The 20,989-nt window shown below is 45.1% G+C and overlaps 1 protein-coding gene across 4 annotated transcripts in view; it reads right to left on the bottom strand.

Moving 5' to 3' along the window:
- Positions 1 to 20,989, bottom strand: part of LOC126424852 (connectin-like) — a 746,266-nt gene that overhangs the window by 240,197 nt on the left and 485,080 nt on the right. For 3 of the 4 annotated variants that reach the window (XM_050087662.1, XM_050087663.1, XM_050087661.1), the window contains one exon: positions 3,595 to 3,657. The exons of the other annotated variant lie outside the window; for it this stretch is intronic. The gene's annotated coding sequence lies outside the window, so the exon portion shown is untranslated. The remainder of the gene's footprint in view (positions 1 to 3,594; positions 3,658 to 20,989) is intronic. 4 annotated transcript variants of the gene reach the window in all.

The following is a 20,989-nucleotide window of genomic DNA, read 5'->3' as shown; positions in this document are numbered from 1 at the left end:
TGTATGCGTGCGAGCGTGTGTGTGTGTGTGTGTGTGTGTGTGTGTGTTTGTGTGTGTGTGTGTGTGTGTGTGTGTGTGTGTTTGTTTGGAGGAGTTAAAACAGTAGAGGGAGACAAACAGATGAATACAATAAGCAGATTCAGGAGGATGTAAATAGCAGTAGTTATTCGGAGATGAAGACCCTTGAGCAGGATAGAGTAGCATAGAGCGTTGCATGAGACCATTCTTCCGACTGCAGACCACAAAGAAAAAGAAAAAAGACAGTTGGTTTGAACGTCAACGTTATGGAAAGTGTGTGGTCGTTTTGCACGAGGTGAACTGAACGGAATGGATAGCGTGTCGAAAAGAACATCAGCATACCGAGGATAATGATCTGTATGGAACTAAATCAGTCCATGGTGAGGCAAATAAGTTAGGGAATGAGACGGTAAAGTTACAAGAAGAATTTCGTTAGTAGCACAGGAAATTATCTCCTGAAGGCCGAGGCAGAGAGGATATAAAGTTCAAACAATGTAAGATAAAAATTTCTGAAAAAGAAGAAACTGTTAACACCCAACTTACATTTGCTTGGAAGGTTTTCTGAAAGTATTTCTCTCAATGTAGCCTTTTACCGAGGTGAAACATATATGATAAGTCATTCAGTCAGGTAGAAGCTTTCGAAATGCTACAGAAGAATGCTCAATATGAGAATATATCAGATAACAAAGGAGCAAGTACTGAATCGAATAGGGGAAGAAAAATATGAAACCTCGACTGTAAGAGTGGATCGGTTGAGAGTAGACATCATGAGGCATAAAGGAATCTTCAACTTGATAATGGAGCAGAGTGTCGGGTATAAAAATAATAAAGCAGATGCCGGGATGAAAACATTTAGGGGACGTCCATTAATTACGTAAGCTCAAAATTGAGGGGGAGAGCGAGGCATCCTACAAAGCATCACCAAATCTCATTTAAAGGGCGGTGTGGGGGGGGGGGGGGGGGCATGATAAGCTGACATCAACTTTTTAATTCAGGGAATACGTTTAGCTGGTTTGCCATAAGTTTGGTAAACACAACAGATACATATGACAGAGACACTAGTCAGTAACAGTGTACTCTCCTTCACTATTTTCGTGAATCTGCCGCCGCTGGAGTAACTCCACGACTATAGAAATCACGTGTTTTTGAGGCGAAGGGCTCGTCGAACCATAATCGGAGTGAATTTTCTTCCGGAAAGGAAGATCCTTAGAAGTTGTTCGATAAAGATCGACAAAGGTGAAACCGTAAGACGCGACATCAGGTGAATAAGGTGAGTGCGGAATGACTTCTCAACCCAAATCCTGTACGGTGTTTTCATCAGTCTAGGAGAATGGGTGAGGGCGTTAACGAGTTGCATCACTTCAGGCAGTCTTCCCGGGCGTTGTTCTTGGACTGAGTCTGCAAGACGTCTCAGTTGTTGACAATAAATGTGAGCAGTGATAGTTACACCTCGGGGAAACAATCAGTCGCTGTTGCATCACATGCATAACACTGTGGACGTTCGCAGGTCTTTGTACAAGGAGTTTCGGCTTTATTTAGGCTCAACAATTCCTGTCTTTTCCTTATGTTAGCATGGAAAGTTGGTACAACGCTACGACGAATGTCTGAGTCAGAACGGCGACTACGTAGAGAAGTAGCTGAAAGGTGTAGCTAACTGTTACAAATGAAACATTTATGATTTTCACTGTGATTTTCATTTCGCGATCAATCGTAACTTACTTTCTGGCCAGCCCTCGTATATTTTCTCTGTCCTACATTACTGGTGCTGATTCCTTACAAAATTTACACACATAGTAGGTTTTTTTATTGCTTATTATAGACTTTAAAAAGTTTCTCATGTAAATGTGGTCCATACGTTATGTATGGCATTTAAACGTATTTTTTTACAAGCAACAGGATCCTATTTCGTTGTTAACAGATTGTAGTGTGGAAGAAACTTGATTACACTCTCACTCTCAATTAATTCACCTCTGCACAGACACATACGGCGGAACTGTGACTGAAATTTACAAGCCCAATTGGTACACGACTGGATTCACTTGTACACCGTAGGAGAGTTCAAAATGCTACCATGAGACCTATCATGGTAGACAGATTCTGTGAGGAAACTTTTAAAGAAACAGAGTTGTAGCAAAGTAGGTGTAAAACAAAGCCTAGTATAGCTTAGCATTGTACAGTATGGACATCTACCTTAGTTCCCTCAATGGAATATCTGAGGCCGTATACGACTACCGTAGCAAAACCTCATCAGAATTCTTCTCATGAAATCTAAATAAATTCAGGTCATGTCTAAAGCTTGTTAGTGACACAAAAGATACCATCTAACGCTCAAGAACGACTCAAGGACGACAGAGAAAGTGAAATTGAGAGTAGGAAAGCGAAAGCAGGAATGCTAAACGACACTTTCAAACGGGATTACAGAACTGCTGCCACAGCTCGTTTTTCGCTCCACTAGATAGCTGAACTGGCTCAAACTGAAACAAGCTTCAGGCCTGATGGAAATCCTATTAGATTCAACAAAGAACTTGCAGCTGAGTTAATCCCTCTTTTAACCAAAAATACCATAAATCAGGCATGCACTCAGCAGCAGGAAGGTCATAGAAGCCTACAAGACGTGGGACAGAAGTGATACATAGAAGTACCGTCCAATATCCTTGACACCCAGCTCTTCTAAATCCAAAAACATTTTATCAGATCAAACTTGTTGAGGTGTAAAGAAAACCTCCATCGAGAACAACGAAAACCTCCGTATCAGCTAGCATGGATTAGTGAAACATTCTTAATTCGAGCATTTAGTACGTGACACCCTGAAAACCTGGGATCGTTGCAGTAATGTAGTTGCTGTATTTGTTGACTGTCGCAAAGCACTTGACATGGTACCACACCTATGCTTATTGAGGGAAATACGATCATACAGGTTACCAAACGAAATGTCTTAGTGGAATGAGGATTTGTTGTTAGGGAAGATGCAGCATGTTTTCTCGAAAAGAGAATCAGTGACATATGTAGACAGACATTCTGCTGTGTTCCAGGGAAGTGTGATGGGACTGTTATTGTTCGTGCCGTATCTGAATGACCTGTCAGGCAGTGGTGAGCGTTTAATATTAGCAGAATCCACGCACGTAATGCTGTTACGTGCAGTGTCTGAAAATGTTGCACAATTGTTCACTCTGGTCTTCATTAACTGTCAAAATGGTTCAGAGGTTAGAAAATTGTTTTAGAGGTGTAGCTCACAAAACGTAAAAACATGCTATAGTGGATTACATTTCAGGAACTTTCCATAAGTCGTTTACTTCGCCGAGTTTCCACTCAAAACAGTTTCAAAATCATCGGCGAATGTGTAGTAGTCGAGCAGCTGAAAGAAAACTTCTCCTTGGGTCACGGCCTAATACATTAGCAGCGCAGTATCACAAACTTTTCGCAATGACGACAGTATCAAACACAGTATATCGATGACACTACAGGCGCTTTATCTATGCACGTGAACTTTCGGCTCTGACGATTGGTGTGCATTGATAAGTGGCCCATCAGCATGGTAAGTGATTCCATATATTATTTTTATTTTTTTTCTCTCACCTGGGAGAAGTGAATCAGGCGTCCTCGTCGTCTGAAGGGCCCTCACAGTCTGGATTAACAGGTCTGCAACAAACAGAACAAATCACGTCGTTATTACTACTTTATTTTACTTACGTAAAATGGACGAGGACGTAGTTAAAAGCTACATTGCTGCATACTGAACCTGGAACGTGATAAAGACGCCATGTACCAGACATCAAATGTTCAATCAGGATGAAGTGTGCTACACGGATGGATATGCCAATCATTAGCACTTCAGCATACCAAACCATTCCTATGCAAAGTGCGTACTTATGTAGACTACTATATAAAGACAAGAGGTTGTTTACAGTTGTTACCAAAAATCTCGAAAAGTTCTTGGCAGATTTACTTCAAGTTTTTTGAGAAAACCGATCCGAAACACATGTGCTACAAAAGCCACAGTTTCCTGCGCATGTAACCCCACATCAAGATGGGATATGATCACCATGCACACGTACACAGGCCGCACAACGGGTTGGCATACTCTGGATCAGGTGGTCGAGCATCAGCCGGGGTATAGCTTCCCATTCTTGCACCAGTGCCTATCGGAGCTCCTGAAGTGTCCTAGGGGTTTGAAGATGTCCACCATACGTCGACCAAGAGCATCCCAGGCGTGCTCTATGGGGCTTAGGTCTGGAGAACAGGCAGGCTTCTCCATTCGCCTGATACCGTCTGTTTCAGGGTACTCCTTCACGATGGCAGCTCGGTGAGACCGTGCGTTATCAACCACCAGGAGGAAGGTGGGAACCACTGCGCCCCTGAAACGACGGACATACTGGTGCAAAATGACGTCCCGATACACATGACGTGTTACAGTTCCTCTGTCAAAGACATGCAGGGGTGTACGTGCACCAATCATAATCCCACCCCACACCATCAAATCATGACCTCCATTCAGGTCCCTTTCAAGGACATTAAGTGGTTGGTATTCGGTTCCTGGGTCACGCCAGATGAAAACCCGACGAGAACCACTGTTCAGACTATACCTGGACTCATCCGTGAACATAATCTGGGACCACTGTTCCAATAACCATGTATTGTGTTCTTGACACCTGGCTTTACGGGCTCTCCTGTGACCAAGGGTCAGTGGACTGTACCTTGTAGGTCTCAGCGCGAATAAAACCATGTCTGTTCAGTCGTCTGTAGACTTTGTGTCTGGAGACAACTGTTTCAGTGGCTGCGGTAAGGTTCCGAGCAAGGCTATCTGCAGTACTCCGTGGCCGTCTGCGGGCACTGATGGTGGGATATCAGTCTTCTTTTGGTGTTGTACACTGTGGACGTCCCGTACTGTAGCGCCTGGACACGTTTCCTGTCTGCTGGAATCGTTTCCATAATCTTGAGATCAGACTTTGTGGCACACGGAGGGCCCGTGCTATGACCTGCTGTGTTTAACTAGCCTCCAGTCGCCATAGTATTCTACCCCTCATAACGTCATCAATATGTGTTCTTTGAGCCAGTTTCAACACACAGTCACCATTAGCACGTCTGAAAACGTCTGCACACTTACTCGCTGCACCTTACTCTGACGTACACTAACAGAACTCTGCGTATGTGGGCTGCTGTCAGCGCCACCGTGCGACGACCGCAGGTAAAATGCACTGCATGGTCATACCCCAAGGTAATTAAAGCCCGCGCAAACTACCCACCAGAGCGTTGCTTCACCATGTATCGGCATTATCATTAATTTATGGGCGTGAGTATATATAATCTCTGTGTGTGTGTGTGTTTTTATTTATTAGAGCAAGTGTAACGCGTAAAACCTTGAAGTAAATCTGCCAAGAACGTTTCGAGGTTTTTGATAAAAACCGCAAACAACGCCGTTGTATCACCTCCTTTATTTTTGAGTTTCTAGAAGACAGATATTTGTAGGTTTAATAGCAGCCGTATTTCTTTTCATATTGTCAGCTGATGGCACGCACCTTGCTTGTGTATTACCGATATCGACGCAGCGGTCAGTTAAAGATAAGAAAGAAACCAGAGCAGTGTCAACACGAGGCGTGTGCAACTACGCCGCGCGGAGGCTAGTTACTACCAAACAAGCAATGTAACACGTTAATGAATTAAGTATAGTCAGGCGTTTTTCTCTTTTACGTTACCATAACGAAGGCAGTGGTAGTAAATAAAAGCAGACATCTAATAAAATGTGTTTCCCTTACTACAAAATTAACGAGTTACCATGTAATTTTGTTGTTCGTTAACTGTTTCCTCCTCTTACAACAATACCATAACAAAAATTAAATTCAGATTATTTTCCTTTTCTACAACAGGACCGTAACGAAAATGAAATTACTTTGTTTCCCTTTACACCAATACCACAATAAGTGTTAAAAAAGCCCACTATTCGATTCGACACATGGTTGGAAATTTGTGGTAATAGCCTGTGGGACCAAACTGCTGAGGTCATTGGTCCCTAAGCTCACACAGTACTTACTCTAACTTAACTAACATACGCTAAGGACAGCACATGCCCGAGGGAGGACTCGAACCTCCGACGGGTGGGAGCTGCGCGGACCGTGACAAGGCACCTTAGATCGCGTAGCTACCCGGCCCCGCACACATGCTTCATTACAACGAAACCATTCTGGTCGCACTCGTTCACACACACGCACATTTGCCTTTATGGTATTGGCAACACCGAAAATACTCTGCGTACGTTCGTCCACATGATTTATTTGCTGAGCCTAAAAAAGTTCCTCCTAATGGCCCCGCATGTAAAGCTCCAGTGGATTTAAATCAGGACTGCGTGCTGGCCAACGACGTAGACCACAATCTCCTGGATATCGTCTACTCATAAAGCCGGCGCCGGTTGAGGCGCTACAGTCTGGAACCGAGCGACCGCTACGGTCGCAGGTTCGAATCCTGCCTCGGGCATGGATGTGTGTGATGTCCTTAGGTTAGTTAGGTTTAATTAGTTCTAACTTCTAGGCGACTGATGACCTCAGAAGTTAAGTCACATAGTGCTCAGAGCCACTTGAACCATTTGAATCTATTCATAAATCTTCGTTCTCTGTGACCAATTTGGGATGGAGCACCATCGTGGAGGAACCATATGTTATGACGTACGGCTAGCGGCATTTTTTTTTTTTAAATAAAGCAGGTAGCAATGTTTCCCCTACAAAGGTTCGGTAAATGTTACGAGTCAATCGTCCAGGTAAAACGTAAGGGCCAGTACTGTAATCACCGATTTAAACAGCCGATGCATTTAAGGAAAAATGACACTGAAAATGTGTTGCTTGTTTACAAAATCATTTGTAATGAAAACCACTTTGAGAATTTTCAGCGCGGAGGAAAATCTTGCTCTTCCAACGCTTCTACGCGTTGAATATGGTACACTTGCAGGAGCTCCTATTTCAAAGTTGGTTGAACGACAGTGTGTGATACATCCACTTGGCAAGCGATCCTTCTAGTGGCTGAGTAGGATCTTCCCGTATGTGGTCCACAGTTTGTTCCTCAGCTTCCAACCTACGTCCTTCACGAAGTGGGCTTCTGCCTTCCGCCTGGGGTGGTAAAGAGCAAATATCTCTCAATCTACGCAAATTAAGTACGTAGTCGTAAGTTGTATTTTGTCATGATTTGCTTAATAACAGAACGAAATGATATCAGAACGGGCAATACGTTTCGCATACAGATAAAAGTAACTACTGTACTTTGTAACGAATGAGTCGCAAAATAATCGGGTAAATGTAGAGGATTATGACGATTCCAACCTTTGGTGAACAGCGACAAATGTCGATCGTGCATAATGTTTTCTTTGTGGGAAGCTTCTGGATAAATTCGCACAGCTACCCTCGCAATACCTTTTGCCTCGCATAAATAAATGAATATCGCATAGTTCAGCAACAGCAAATCTGCCTTCCCTCTTAACGATTAACAGAGTTGCACCAACATCTGCACAGATAACTCGACGACTGCCGACGATCCGCTTATTATAGTGACTCAACCACGAACGTCGTTGTGGCCCACGTGTTTGCGACTCACGCTCGCAATGTCTGTATGCACAGCGGTAATGTCTACATTTTCAAAAACATTGTCCCGAGGTGAACTTTTTTTTTTTTTTTTTTGGACAAGCGAATTAAATGGAAAAACATGCTAGATGTTTCACATCAATTACTTATGTTCTGCTAGCAGCACTTTTTTTACAGCGTCTACCGTTTACACCCTCTATATACACAGAAGAGGCAAACAAACTGTTACAGTCATGTGTATTCAAATACAGGGATATGTAAACATGCTGAATACGGCGCTGCGGTTGGCCCCACTTATACAGGGTGGTCCATTGATCGTGACCGGGCCAAATATTTCACGAAATAAGCGTCAAACGAAAACACTACAAAGAACGAAACTTCTTTAGCTTGAAGGGGGCAACGAGATGGCGCTATGGTTGGCCTGCTAGATGGCGCTGCCGTAGTTCAAAAGGATATCAACTGCGTTTTTTTAAATAGGTACTCCCATTTTTAATTACATATTCGTGAAGTACGTAAAGAAATACACTCCTGGAAATTGAAATAAGAACACCGTGAATTCATTGTCCCAGGAAGGGGAAACTTTATTGACACATTCCTGGGGTCAGATACATCACATGATCACACTGACAGAACCACAGGCACATAGACACAGGCAACAGAGCATGCACAATGTCGGCACTAGTACAGTGTATATACACCTTTCGCAGCAATGCAGGCTGCTATTCTCCCATGGAGACGATCGTAGAGATGCTGGATGTAGTCCTGTGGAACGGTTTGCCATGCCATTTCCACCTGGCGCCTCAGTTGGACCAGCGTTCGTGCTGGACGTGCAGACCGCGTGAGACGACGCTTCATCCAGTCCCAAACATGCTCAATGGGGGACAGATCCGGAGATCTTGCTGGCCAGGGTAGTTGACGTACACCTTCTAGAGCACGTTGGGTGGCACGGGATACATGCGGACGTGCATTGTCCTGTTGGAACAGCAAGTTCCCTTGCCGGTCTAGGAATGGTAGAACGATGGGTTCGATGACGGTTTGGATGTACCGTGCACTATTCAGTGTCCCCTCGACGATCACCAGTGGTGTACGGCCAGTGTAGGAGATCGCTCCCCACACCATGATGCCGGGTGTTGGCCCTGTGTGCCTCGGTCGTATGCAGTCCTGATTGTGGCGCTCACCTGCACGGCGCCAAACACGCATACGACCATCATTGGCACCAAGGCAGAAGCGACTCTCATCGCTGAAGACGACACGTCTCCATTCGTCCCTCCATTCAAGCCTGTCGCGACACCACTGGAGGCGGGCTGCACGATGTTGGGGCGTGAGCGGAAGACGGCCTAACGGTGTGCGGGACCGTAGCCCAGCTTCATGGAGACGGTTGCGAATGGTCCTCGCCGATACCCCAGGAGCAACAGTGTCCCTAATTTGCTGGGAAGTGGCGGTGCGGTCCCCTACGGCACTGCGTAGGATCCTACGGTCTTGGCGTGCATCCGTGCGTCGCTGCGGTCCGGTCCCAGGTCGACGGACACGTGCACCTTCCGCCGACCACTGGCTACAACATCGATGTACTGTGGAGACCTCACGCCCCACGTGTTGAGCAATTCGGCGGTATGTCCACCCGGCCTCCCGCATGCCCACTATACGCCCTCGCTCAAAGTCCGTCAACTGCACATACGGTTCACGTCCACGCTGTCGCGGCATGCTACCAGTGTTAAAGACTGCGATGGAGCTCCGTATGCCACGGCAAACTGGCTGACACTGACGGCGGCGGTGCACAAATGCTGCGCAGCTAGCGCCATTCGACGGCCAACACCGCGGTTCCTGGTGTGTCCTCTGTGCCGTGCGTGTGATCATTGCTTGTACAGCCCTCTCGCAGTGTCCGGAGCAAGTATGGTGGGTCTGACACACCGGTGTCAATGTGTTCTTTTTTCCATTTCCAGGAGTGTATGAATATTTTAGTTGGACCACTCTTTTCACTTTGTGATAGATGGAACTGTAATAGTCACAAACGTATAAGTACGTGATATCACGTAACATTCAGCCAGTACGGACGGTATTTGCCTCGTGATACATTACCCGTGTTAAAATGGGCCGTTTACCAATTGCGGAAAGGTCGATATCGTGTTGATGTATGGCTATTGTGATGAAAATGCCCAACGGACAGCCCTGAAGGATTTATGATGTTAATTCCCTCCACCAGTATTTCAGACAGTCATCGAGTCCATGCCACGTCGTGTTGCGGCACTTCTGCGTGCTCGCGGGGACCTAAGTAATATGAGGCAGGAGTACGAGTTCCTTTGGCTCTTCATTGTAGAAAAAGGGGAATCATCGCAACGAAAAGTCTGGAAAAGTTTCTCATCTATTCACTTCAAATTTTTACGCTATCTTCTTCTTTCTGAGTCCCATTCTCCCCAATTTCAGTTCCTATAGACAATTACTTCTTCCGCTCCACTGTGTTTCCTGACGTATTTGTTTCCTTTCGTATCTCTCCCAATAATTCCCAACATGTATCTCGCACTGCTCGCTGAGAAACGCTCAGTTCTTTATTGATTTTCGCACTGGCAATCCTTGACTCGCAGGCATAAATCGATCAACAGCTCCGAAACCTGATTAAGGATAGGATGCACTCCACCTTTACGGCGGGAGCTGGGCATAGAGAACGCGTGCTGTGTGCTTAGGTAAAGTTACGAGTTTTCTGTGAACTGCTAGCGCACTGTTAGCAGGGTGCCCTGCGGGCTTTCAGCGCCGCACTATCTCCCAGACAGAGCAGCCAGCAGCCTAGGGGCGACAGCGAATAATAACGTCCAGGGGCTGCAGCGCTATAAATAGCTTAACGTTCAGACTGCAGCAGGCCACAACTCCTCAGAACCCAAAACACGCGCGCACACATTCCTGCTGTTCACACAGCAGCAGCTGTGCCGTCACTCAACCGTTCGCCCACCTCCACTGCTGAGGAATCTCCACAGCCCAGCATACAGAATCGCGGAGCTGTGGTTAGCTTTGGATAGCCACAGTGGGTGGCGAGTTACACTGCTGAACTCGCTATCTCGTGAGCCCTGTTTGCGTTGTACGTGCCGCTTTCTACAGCCGATCTCAGAAACACGAACTCGTCTAGTGCAGTCATATGCAGCATCAAAAGGAGGAGACGAAAAAAAAATTTCGCTTTGTAGGTTTACTAGTTTTACCGTTTATTAGCATCCTAATATGAAAATATTTATACTGTATATTACACTGTTTTGAAACTTCCTGGCAGATGGAACCCGTGTGTAGAAACGGGACTCAAACTTGGGACATTGCCTTTGGCGCATCATAAGTCTGCCATTGATAGCTGAGTTAGCAAGTGCGATGCCCTTGAAAGACACGTCCAACGTCTGTAGTCCCAGTGAAGCACATTTAAACTGCTAGAAACATTTAGAATTTTAATGTTAGCAAAGTAAATATACAATGAAGCTACAAAGATTGGTTGGTGTGTGGGATTAAAGGGACCAGACTGCTACGGTCATCGGTCCCTTGAAGTTACAAAGAAACTGGTATTCGAATATAGGGACATGCAAACCGGCAGAATACGGCTCTGCGGTCGGCAACGCCTATGTAAGACAACAAGTGCCTGGCGCAGTTGTTAGACCGGTTACTGCTGCTACAATGGCAGGTTATCAAGATTTAACTGAGTTGGAATGTGCTTTTATAGGCGGCGCAGGAGCGATAGGACACAGCATCTCCATGGTAGCGGTGAAGTGGAGATTTTCCCATACAACAATTTCACGAGTGTATTGTGATTATCAGGAATGCGGTAAAACATCATATCTCCGACATCGCTGCGGCCAGAAAAAGATTCTGCAAGAATGGGACCAACGACTATTGAAGAGAATCGTTCAACGTGACAGAATTGCTACCCTTCCACAAATTGCTGTAGATTTCAATGCTGGGCCATCGACTGGTGTCAGCGTGAGAACAATTAAACGAAACATAATCGATGTGGTGTTTCGGAGCCCCACTCTGGTACCCTTGATGACTGCACGACACGAAGCTTTACGCCTCGCCTAGGCCCGTCAACGTCGACATTTGACTGTCAATGACTGGAAACATGTTACTTGATCGCATGAGTTTCGTTTCAGATTTTATCGAGCGGATGGATGCGTACGGGTATGGAGACAACCTCATGAATCTATGGACCCTGCTTGTCAGCAGAGGGCTGTTCAAACTGGTAGGGGTCCTGTAATGATGTGGGGCTTGTGCAGTAGGAGTGATGTGGGACCCCTGATACGTCTAGGTACGAGTCTGACGGGTGACACGTACGTCAGCATCCTGTCTGATCACCTGCATCCATTCATGTCCATTGCGCATTCCGACGGACTTGGGCAATTCCACCAGGACAATGCGACACCCAACACGTCCAGAATTTCTTCAGAGTGGCTCCAGGAACACTTCCCTGAGATTCAACACTTCCGCTGGCCTCCAAACTCCCCAGAGATTAACATTATTGAGCATATCTGGGATGCCTTACAACGTGCTGTTCAGAAGAGGTCTTCCCTTCTCCCCTCCCCGGTACTCGTTGGGTTTTATGGACATCCGAGCCCATGCCACTTCGTGTTGCGGTACTTCTACACGCTTGTGGGGGCCCTACAAGATATTAAATAGGTGTACCAGTTTCTTTGGCTCTTCAGTGTACATATAATACATGAAATAAATTGTAAAAATATCATTACAACACAATGTAATTCAAGCAATTTGCAGCTGCGTAACTACATAGAAAAGAAATATTCAACAGTCGTGGCGAAACCCAGCGATGCCACGTTATTTACTTAGAGCTAAGCCTGAGAGTTTTTAGGTCTAGAACTTACGTTTGACTTATAAAGCACGTTTACGTTTAGCTTTTGAGGTAGCATGATGAGGGACTTGAATGAAGGGCTTGTTTGCTTTACAACCAAGTAGAACTGGCCATGCAAAAAGTAACTTGCACCAAGGTCCATACAAGCAACATCCTGTGTCTGACCTTGTGCTTTATTTACGGTCATGACACAACGTAAGCTGACTCGGGATTGCACACCTTTAAAGGGAAACGGCAAATGGGTAGGAATAAGTGGGATTTGATGCATAAAAAATCGCTCGCCAGCACCACTTCTCAACATAATTTCTGCTACTGTGATGTTACATTGGAGAGAGGTAACTTTAACCCTCTGCGAGAGAAAGGTTCAGAGGAGCGAGATATGCATGACATTCTCGGAGTACTTTGCATCTCTCTTTCAGAACGAGTTTCGAAAGGACGAGTTAATATCTGATGTTCTTGAACAAGTCTCGCATCACGATATTTATTCGACTCCTATAGACCGTACAGTGCTCAGTCTCTTAGTGGTACTGGCGTATTCAGAAAGACTCGGCCATTTTCCAGGTATTTAGAATCGTAAGCAAAACGAAATCAAAATGTAATGAGTCGCACCCAAATCAACAGGCAAAGCTAATAAATCTGCTTTTCCTTGCACTGAATGTAAATACGAGAGCAGTTCAATAAGTAATGAAACACATTTTTTTTCTCGGCCAATTTTGGTTGAAAAAACCGGAAATTTCTTGTGGAATATTTTCAAACATTCCCGCTTCGTCTCGTATAGTTTCATTGACTTCCGACAGGTGGCAGCGCTGTACGGAGCTGTTAAAATGGCGTCTGTAACTGATATGCGTTGCAAACAACGGGCAGTGATCGAGTTTCTTTTGGCGGAAAACCAGGGCATCTCAGATATTCATAGGCGCTTGCAGAATGTCTACGTTGATCTGGCAGTGGACAAAAGCACAGTGAGTCGTTGGGCAAAGCGTGTGTCATCATCGCCGCAAGGTCAAGCAAGACTGTCTGATCTCCCGCGTGCGGGCCGGCCGTGCACAGCTGTGACTCCTGCAATGGCGGAGCGTGCGAACACACTCGTTCGAGATGATCGACGGATCACCATCAAACAACTCAGTGCTCAACTTGACATCTCTGTTGGTAGTGCTGTCACAATTGTTCACCAGTTGGGATATTCAAAGGTTTGTTCCCGCTGGGTCCCTCGTTGTCTAACCGAACACCATAAAGAACAAAGGAGAACCATCCGTGGGGAATTGCTTGCTCGTCATGTGGCTGAGGGTGATAATTTCTTGTCAAAGATTGTTACATGGGTTCATCACTTCGAATCTGAAACAAAACGGAAATCAATGGAGTGGCGCCACACCCACTCCCCTACCAAGAAAAAGTTTAAAGCCATACCCTCAGCCGGTAAAGTCATGGTTACAGTCTTCTGGGACGCTGAAGGGGTTATTCTGTTCGATGTCCTTCCCCATGGTCAAACGATCAACTCTGAAGTGTATTGTGCTACTCTTCAGAAATTGAAGAAACGACTTCAGCGTGTTTGTAGGCACAAAAATCTGAACGAACTTCTCCTTCTTCATGACAACGCAAGACCTCACACAAGCCTTCGCACCCGAGAGGAGCTCACAAAACTTCAGTGGACTGTTCTTCCTCATGCACCCTACAGCCCCGATCTCGCACCGTCGGATTTCCATATGTTTGGCCCAATGAAGGACGCAATCCGTGGGAGGCACTACCCGGATGATGAAGAAGTTATTGATGCAGTACGACGTTGGCTCCGACATCGACCAGTGGAATGGTACCGTGCAGGCATACAGGCCCTCATTTCAAGGTGGCGTAAGGCCGTAGCAGTGAATGGAGATTACGTTGAGAAATAGTGTTGTGTAGCTAAAAGATTGGGGAATAACCTGGTGTATTTCAATGCTGAATAAAACAACCCCTGTTTCAGAAAAAAATGTGTTGCATTACTTATTGAACTGCCCTCGTAAAACGTGTCGAAAGAAACCTTGTAACAACTACTTCTTCAGCTCGTCGTGGTCGGAGGGAGATGAGCCACTGTGGCGTTGAAGAATGACTTCCAGAAAGTTGCTGAGTGGTCCAGTAGGACAGAAAGATGCGAAAGAGTGCGTGTGTAGAGTAGTGAAAGCGCTTGATCTATCTAACAAGGGGGCCCTCCTTACTGTGAAAATGCGGATTCTGATGCACTTAAAATATGTTGTACAGTCACTTACCCTGAGTACCTGGCTATCCGGTTTCTTAGCGACGGGCCTTGGATCTTGAGAAAATGGATTTTGAAGTTCATTGCACGCTTTGTATATCTGTAACATAACGTGTGTTTCCAGCAAGTCAGCGTAGCGCAGCTGTACAGTTTGACGGCTACCGCGCTGGAGGTACGGTGTTCGAATCCTGCTTGTGTACCCTTTTTCTTCAAAATCGACAGAATTTTTCTATTTTATTTCAACGAATATCGACAAACAGTGTAACGTGTGCGAAATTATGAAGATATATTCAGTTATTAATTTTTTTTTAAATACTAATTCCGTTTGTGGTTCGCATCATATTCTCCCAGTTCATCATCTTCGTTGAAGTCTATCAATTTATCATCAATAATAATGTTTTTCGGCCAAGAGGTCCTGTATTGCGATACATATCTCATCGCCAATTGCAACGGAATTGGCAGAGGTCACGCTAGGCGGTGAATTCGTTACGAGATTCAAATCGCGGAGTAGATTTTCGGCGTATTTAATGGCATTTGTGATTTCGCCTTTTGATTCTTCGTTCAACTCCTCTACTTGTGGTTCTTCTGGCTGCACTACTGCAAAAACACTTGGTTCTTCCATTTCACAGAATTTTGCTAACACATGGCAACAGAGACGCTTTGCGAGCAACTGACGCTGTAGTTACATGCGAACGTAAAGGAATGCAACTCCCATCCTCATTGGCCACAACTAGGAGCTGGGGTTCCCGTTACGGCTAACGATATTCGGGGGAGAGGGGGCGATAATGGGCGGAGGTAGATTTCAGGTAATACAAGAAGCGACGGTTGTACGAACATTTGGAACTCCAACTGCGCACCACAAACAGAATGAATTTTGAAAAAATTAATAACTGAATATGTCTTTATAATTTCACACACCTTACACTATTTGATGGTATTCGTTGAAATAAAATTGAAAAATTCGATTTTGAAGGAAAAAGGATCCGAACACGGTACCTCCAGCGTGGTATCCGTCAACCTTTAGCGCTGCGCTACGCTGACTTGCTCGAAATATGTGTAATGTTATGGCTATACAAAGCGCGCCATTAACTTCAAAATCGATTTTCTCAAAAACCAGGGCCCGTCGCTAAAAGACGGGGTAGCCAGGTGCTCAGGGTAGGTGCCTCTACAACATATTTGAAGCGTATCAAAATTCCTGATTTACAGTATGGAGGGTCCCCTTGTGAGTTTGACAGAGGGTAGATTGTGATGCTTCAGAGGCTCGGCACGAGCATTTCGGAAACTGCACCGCAAGCGGGGTGGTCGAGGAGTGCTGTGGTAAGTGTCTACAACACGTAGCGAAATCAAGGTGAAACCACGTCCGAACATCGTGGGCTTCGGCGCTCATCGCTCATTACAGATATCAGACGTCTTAGGATCGGTGGACTGGTAAAACAGGACAGGTGGTGAACTGTGGCGGAGCTGACATCGGATTTCAATGCTGTCTGAACGTACAGTGCACCGACCGCTCCTTATGACAGGACTCCACAGCCGACGGCCAATGCATGTTGCAATGCTGACGCTACGACATCGGCAGCTACGACTGAAATTATCACGTGACCATCGACGCTGGACGTTGGCACAGCATGCCGACGGGAGGGCGCGAAACCGTCGTCTCCCAGGTGAACAGCTCCTTGACACCTGTACTGCGAGACGGAGACAAGATGGTGGCGGCTCCATTATGCTCTGGGGAACATTCACTTTGGCATCCACGAGTCCAGCGGATCTCGTGCAAAGCACCATGACGGCCAAGGAGTAATGTACACTGATTGCAGACCACCTAAAACCCTTCATGGCGATCGTGTTTCCCGATGGCAGTGAAATTTTCCAACAAGATAATGAGCCATGTCACAGTGCCAGTAGTGTGATGGAGTGGATCGAGGAACACGATAGCGAGTTCCAATTGATGTGCTGGTTGCCAGACTTGCCAGATCTGAACTCGATCGAACACATTTGGGATGTAACTAAATATGACGTAAGAGCTAATCGCCCCCATTCCCGGAATTAATGGAAATTAGGTGACCTGTACGTGCGATTTGGTGCCAACTCCCTTCAGCGACCTACCGAGGCCTCATTGCTTTCATGCCACGACGTGTTACCGCCGGTATCCATGCCAGAGGCGGACATACCGGTCCACAGGTAGGTAGTCGTAAGCTTCAGGAACACTCTTCTGTGTTCAAACACTTCTGCTGCACACCGAACTCTCCAGTCATGAACTTTATTAAGCATATGTGGGATGCCTTTTAATAGGCTGTTCAGAAGAGATCTCCACCCCGTCGTATTCTTACGTATTTATGGACAGCTCTTAAGGATTCACGGGATTGTTCCCTCCAGCACTACATCAGACATTAGTCGAGTCCATGCCATGTCGTGTTGCGGCACTTCTGCGTGCCCTCCGAGGCCGTACAAGATATTAGGCATGTGTACCGGTTTCCCTAGCTCTTGAGTTTTATCGATGAAAAGACTCGATTCTTTCTTGTTCCCTGTGATTCTGTATTTTCGTACTACTTCTCCATCGTTATTGCAACATTTTATAGAGGACCTGTTCCAGTGAATAACTCACTAAACTCCCCGTCTCTTGTTCGTTAACAGGGGAATGTTGTAACAGGGTCCAGCCGTGTTTTTCTCCTTTAAATAAGAGCCCAAAACTTGTGAGAGACCCAGATCTCATTCTAAGTCATTTAGTTCACCTGGGGTAATTATCACTGGTTGCCTGGTGGCTTATCTCAGGTTTGTACATATTATGCTATTAATACTCTTCTTGTGATTGTCCTCAGCTTTTACCATGAAAAAATAGCAGTCATCTATATGGTTTGTTTGGACTTCTGCTCTCGTAACACACGTATCACACGCGCTATGTCGCACAAATCTTTTGTCTTGGTTTCCTAATCTGAGACCAAAATTAGCCGGGTAAGTCGATCTCACGAATGAGGTTATATTCCCCCTTCAAAGTAAACGATCCGCGAATGAAACATAACGAGTTGGGATTGTTTTCATGCTGCCATCTTGAGGAGCTCGACGTTTGTGGACTTACTTAAATGCATTGGAAAGTGTAAGAGGTATACCAAGCACACTTAAAAATCAAGCTATGACAGCAGCAGTGTTTCTGTGTGAACTTATCAACAGAATGTATCGATATTAGCACAAATGACCATTTTAGATTTCTCTAATATACCGGGTTGGCCATTTTAGTTCATAATACTGAATAACTCTGGAGACAGATGAAATACAAAAAAATGTTTTACATAAAAGCTGTAGGAGGGAATGAGGGGTCACGCGTTGACACTAACGGCAGTGACATCAAATGCGATTTTCAACGTTATTTGGCTCCTAAGAGATTTTTTTTTTTAGATTGGAACCACACTATTTGATTTAAGATTTGAAAAAATTTCAAATGGCTCTAAGCGCTATGGGACTTGAGGTCATCAGCCCCGTAGAGTTAGAACTACTAAACCTAACTACCTAAGAACATCACAGACATCAATGCCCGAGGCTGGATTCGAGCCTACGACCGTAGCAGCAGCGCGGTTCCGGACTGAAGTGGCTAGAACCGCTCGGCCACAGCGGACGGCTAAGATTTGAAAAGGGCGGCAAGTTTTACGTATAAAATCATATGTTGTTGAAGGTAATGGGAAGGTGCAATAAAGGTCAAATAAGCAAATATGTTTTTAGTTGTAGTAGGGATCTGCTTGGAATAGAGGAGGGATGCAACATAATAAAATGTTAGATACAAACTGAAAACATCATCCCGCGGAATGAGAGGCGACAGGACTCTCTGACCGACTTGTAAATCAACGAGCTATGTCTTATCTGCGTTCTGTGTTGCAGGTGTCAAAATAACTTTTATACGTACCGATGTATTTGTTTTTGTTTGGCACGTTAATTAAAACTTAAAGTTTGAATTTCGCTTCACTCCTTCCAAATCCGAGGTCGCGAAGAAGGGTTTCCATGGAACATAACTCAGCCTTCGAACGACCTTCATTAACTATGTTTAAGATCATGGTTACTGGCAATGATATGTGACCCCTCATGCTGGCTGGATTCCTCCACAACTCTGAGTTAATCCGTACTACGATTAAAAACATATTTGTTTACCTGACCTTCATCGAATCTTGCAAAGACCTTGAATAACGTATAATTTTATACGTAAAATTTGATGCTTCAAATCAAATATTAGGGTTCCAGCCTAAAAAAGATAACTTTAACCTCCGGATCACCGTTGGAATTCACGTTGAAGGTCATGGCCATCAGTAGCAAAGCGTAACCTTCCCTGCAATCTATAAATTTTACCTACAATATTTTGCTATATCTCAGCTCTATTCCGAGCTATTCCCCATCATGGACTAAAATGGTCCACCCCGTTTATTATAACGACCACTGTGCGTTGTTACGCGTAAATTCTGAAAGAAGCAGAATTACGTAATTATGTAAAAACTGTGGGTGTTACAGGAAACCTTATGCCATTTTGAAACAGCTCTATGAAAAATGTAAGGACACCTATTTTCATTCAAAGCCCCAAAATGATATTAACAGGTGTTATTATTCCCATTATCTCATTACATCCTTGGAAGGTACAAAATATGCAGCAACCAGTCGCAAAATCATGTTATATTTATTCACTTATGGAAATCGATTTCAACTGATTAACAGCGATCATCAGTGCTTTCAACCAATATGTGCCCTGCGTAGTAATACTTATGTTTGACCTCTGCTTAAGAGAGTATTACTACTCAGGTCACATATTGGTTGAAAGCACCAATGATGGCTGTTAATCAGTTGAAATCGATTTGCAAAAGTGAATAAATAATGATTTTGCGACTGGTTGCTGCTTATTGGGTAATTTTATGGTTTACGGTCGCTGCACGACTTGGGAACCACATGGAGCCCACCATTCATCCTTGGAAGTACCCACAGGAATTTGTGCCTATAGGTAAACACTTGGTAATTGACTTGCACATTTCGCCGGACAGTGCCTTGTGAACGTACGACGGCTTTGGAGTACTCATGGTAACATTTGAGTCGTTAGGCTACGCATACTTACTCCTTTTCAGTTCTCTCCATTACTCGATGTTTCGGAGGCTCTGTCGGGAACTTTTCGGGACTTCACTGGTGTGCGTGAACTGCTGCTGAACAGTGCCACGTCCGCCTACAATAGCCTGTTTCCCGGCGCCTGGCACAGCGCAGCAGTCACGATCTAACGGCTCCACGTGTTTTCCGCCTGTCCCTCCCGACATCTGCGTCATTCCGTGGCGCCTGCTGGAATGCCTTCCGCGCGAGAAAAATACCGGCTGCAGACAAAAGTCTCCCCCTTTCGTAAACAGGCGTGTCGCACGCGGCACCCACAGCTGGCTGCTGGATTAGCTGCGGCGCCTCGCCGCTCTGAATGCGGCTTGTTAAGGGGTCGTTAATCAGCCGATCTTGTCTGCCCCTCTCCCTCTCATTACGCCGGTTATATTAACGAGCAACCTGTGTGAGAGTTTCACGCACCAGTCCTGTGACAAAAGCCTGTTCAGCTTATTAGTGCCCACTGCGAGATACAAGACAAGCGTGAAAAGGTTCCACAATGATTTCATCAGCACAGCTACGAGTAATTCGATCACAAATCAGGGTCAGATATTTGAGACGCTGGTGGGGCATTTGTTCTCATTAGAGTATTTGATAACGTTAGAATGTGAACATTTATGGTTCAGATTTCCTGTCACGCTTATGGATATCAGTTCGAAATAATAATTATTTTTCTAACCTTTCCCATAATTTACTTGTTTATACAGGATGATTCGAAACGAACATAATGATTACACAGGGCTATAGCTATGTAGTGGATACTGACAGTTGGGTAAGAATTAAGGTGAGTGCAGGAGAAATTTCAAAGCGTTAATTGCTGTGCAAGCGCAGTGGATCGGAAGCCGGCACATGATCACTGAGGCGTAAGTGATAGATTACATCTCATCAATGAAAATGATGATTGCTTACAGAAGACCGATGGCATTCTGCTTGTTACAGTTTATCAATTAACTTTCTGTCATCTATGTGCATAAGAAAATTCGTCGGCGACACGCTATAGCAACACTAAATACCACCGACATTCCCAGATACTGCATTGGCATTTTCAAGAAAATTGATGTTTTCCGAAAGAAAATGTACCGGGTTCAAAAATGGCTCTGAGCACTATGGGACTTAACATCTACGGTCATCAGTCCCTTAGAACTTAGAACTACTTAAACCTAACTAACCTAAGGACATCACTCAACACCCAGTCATCACGAGGCAGAGAAAATCCCTGACCCCGCCGGGAATCGAACCCGGGAACCCGGGCGT

The sequence above is a fragment of the Schistocerca serialis genome, chromosome 10, assembly GCF_023864345.2.
Source record: "Schistocerca serialis cubense isolate TAMUIC-IGC-003099 chromosome 10, iqSchSeri2.2, whole genome shotgun sequence".
Taxonomy (NCBI): domain Eukaryota; kingdom Metazoa; phylum Arthropoda; class Insecta; order Orthoptera; family Acrididae; genus Schistocerca; species Schistocerca serialis.
The sequence above is the reverse complement of the archived record's forward strand: the minus strand, read 5'-3'. Positions and strand labels throughout refer to the sequence as shown.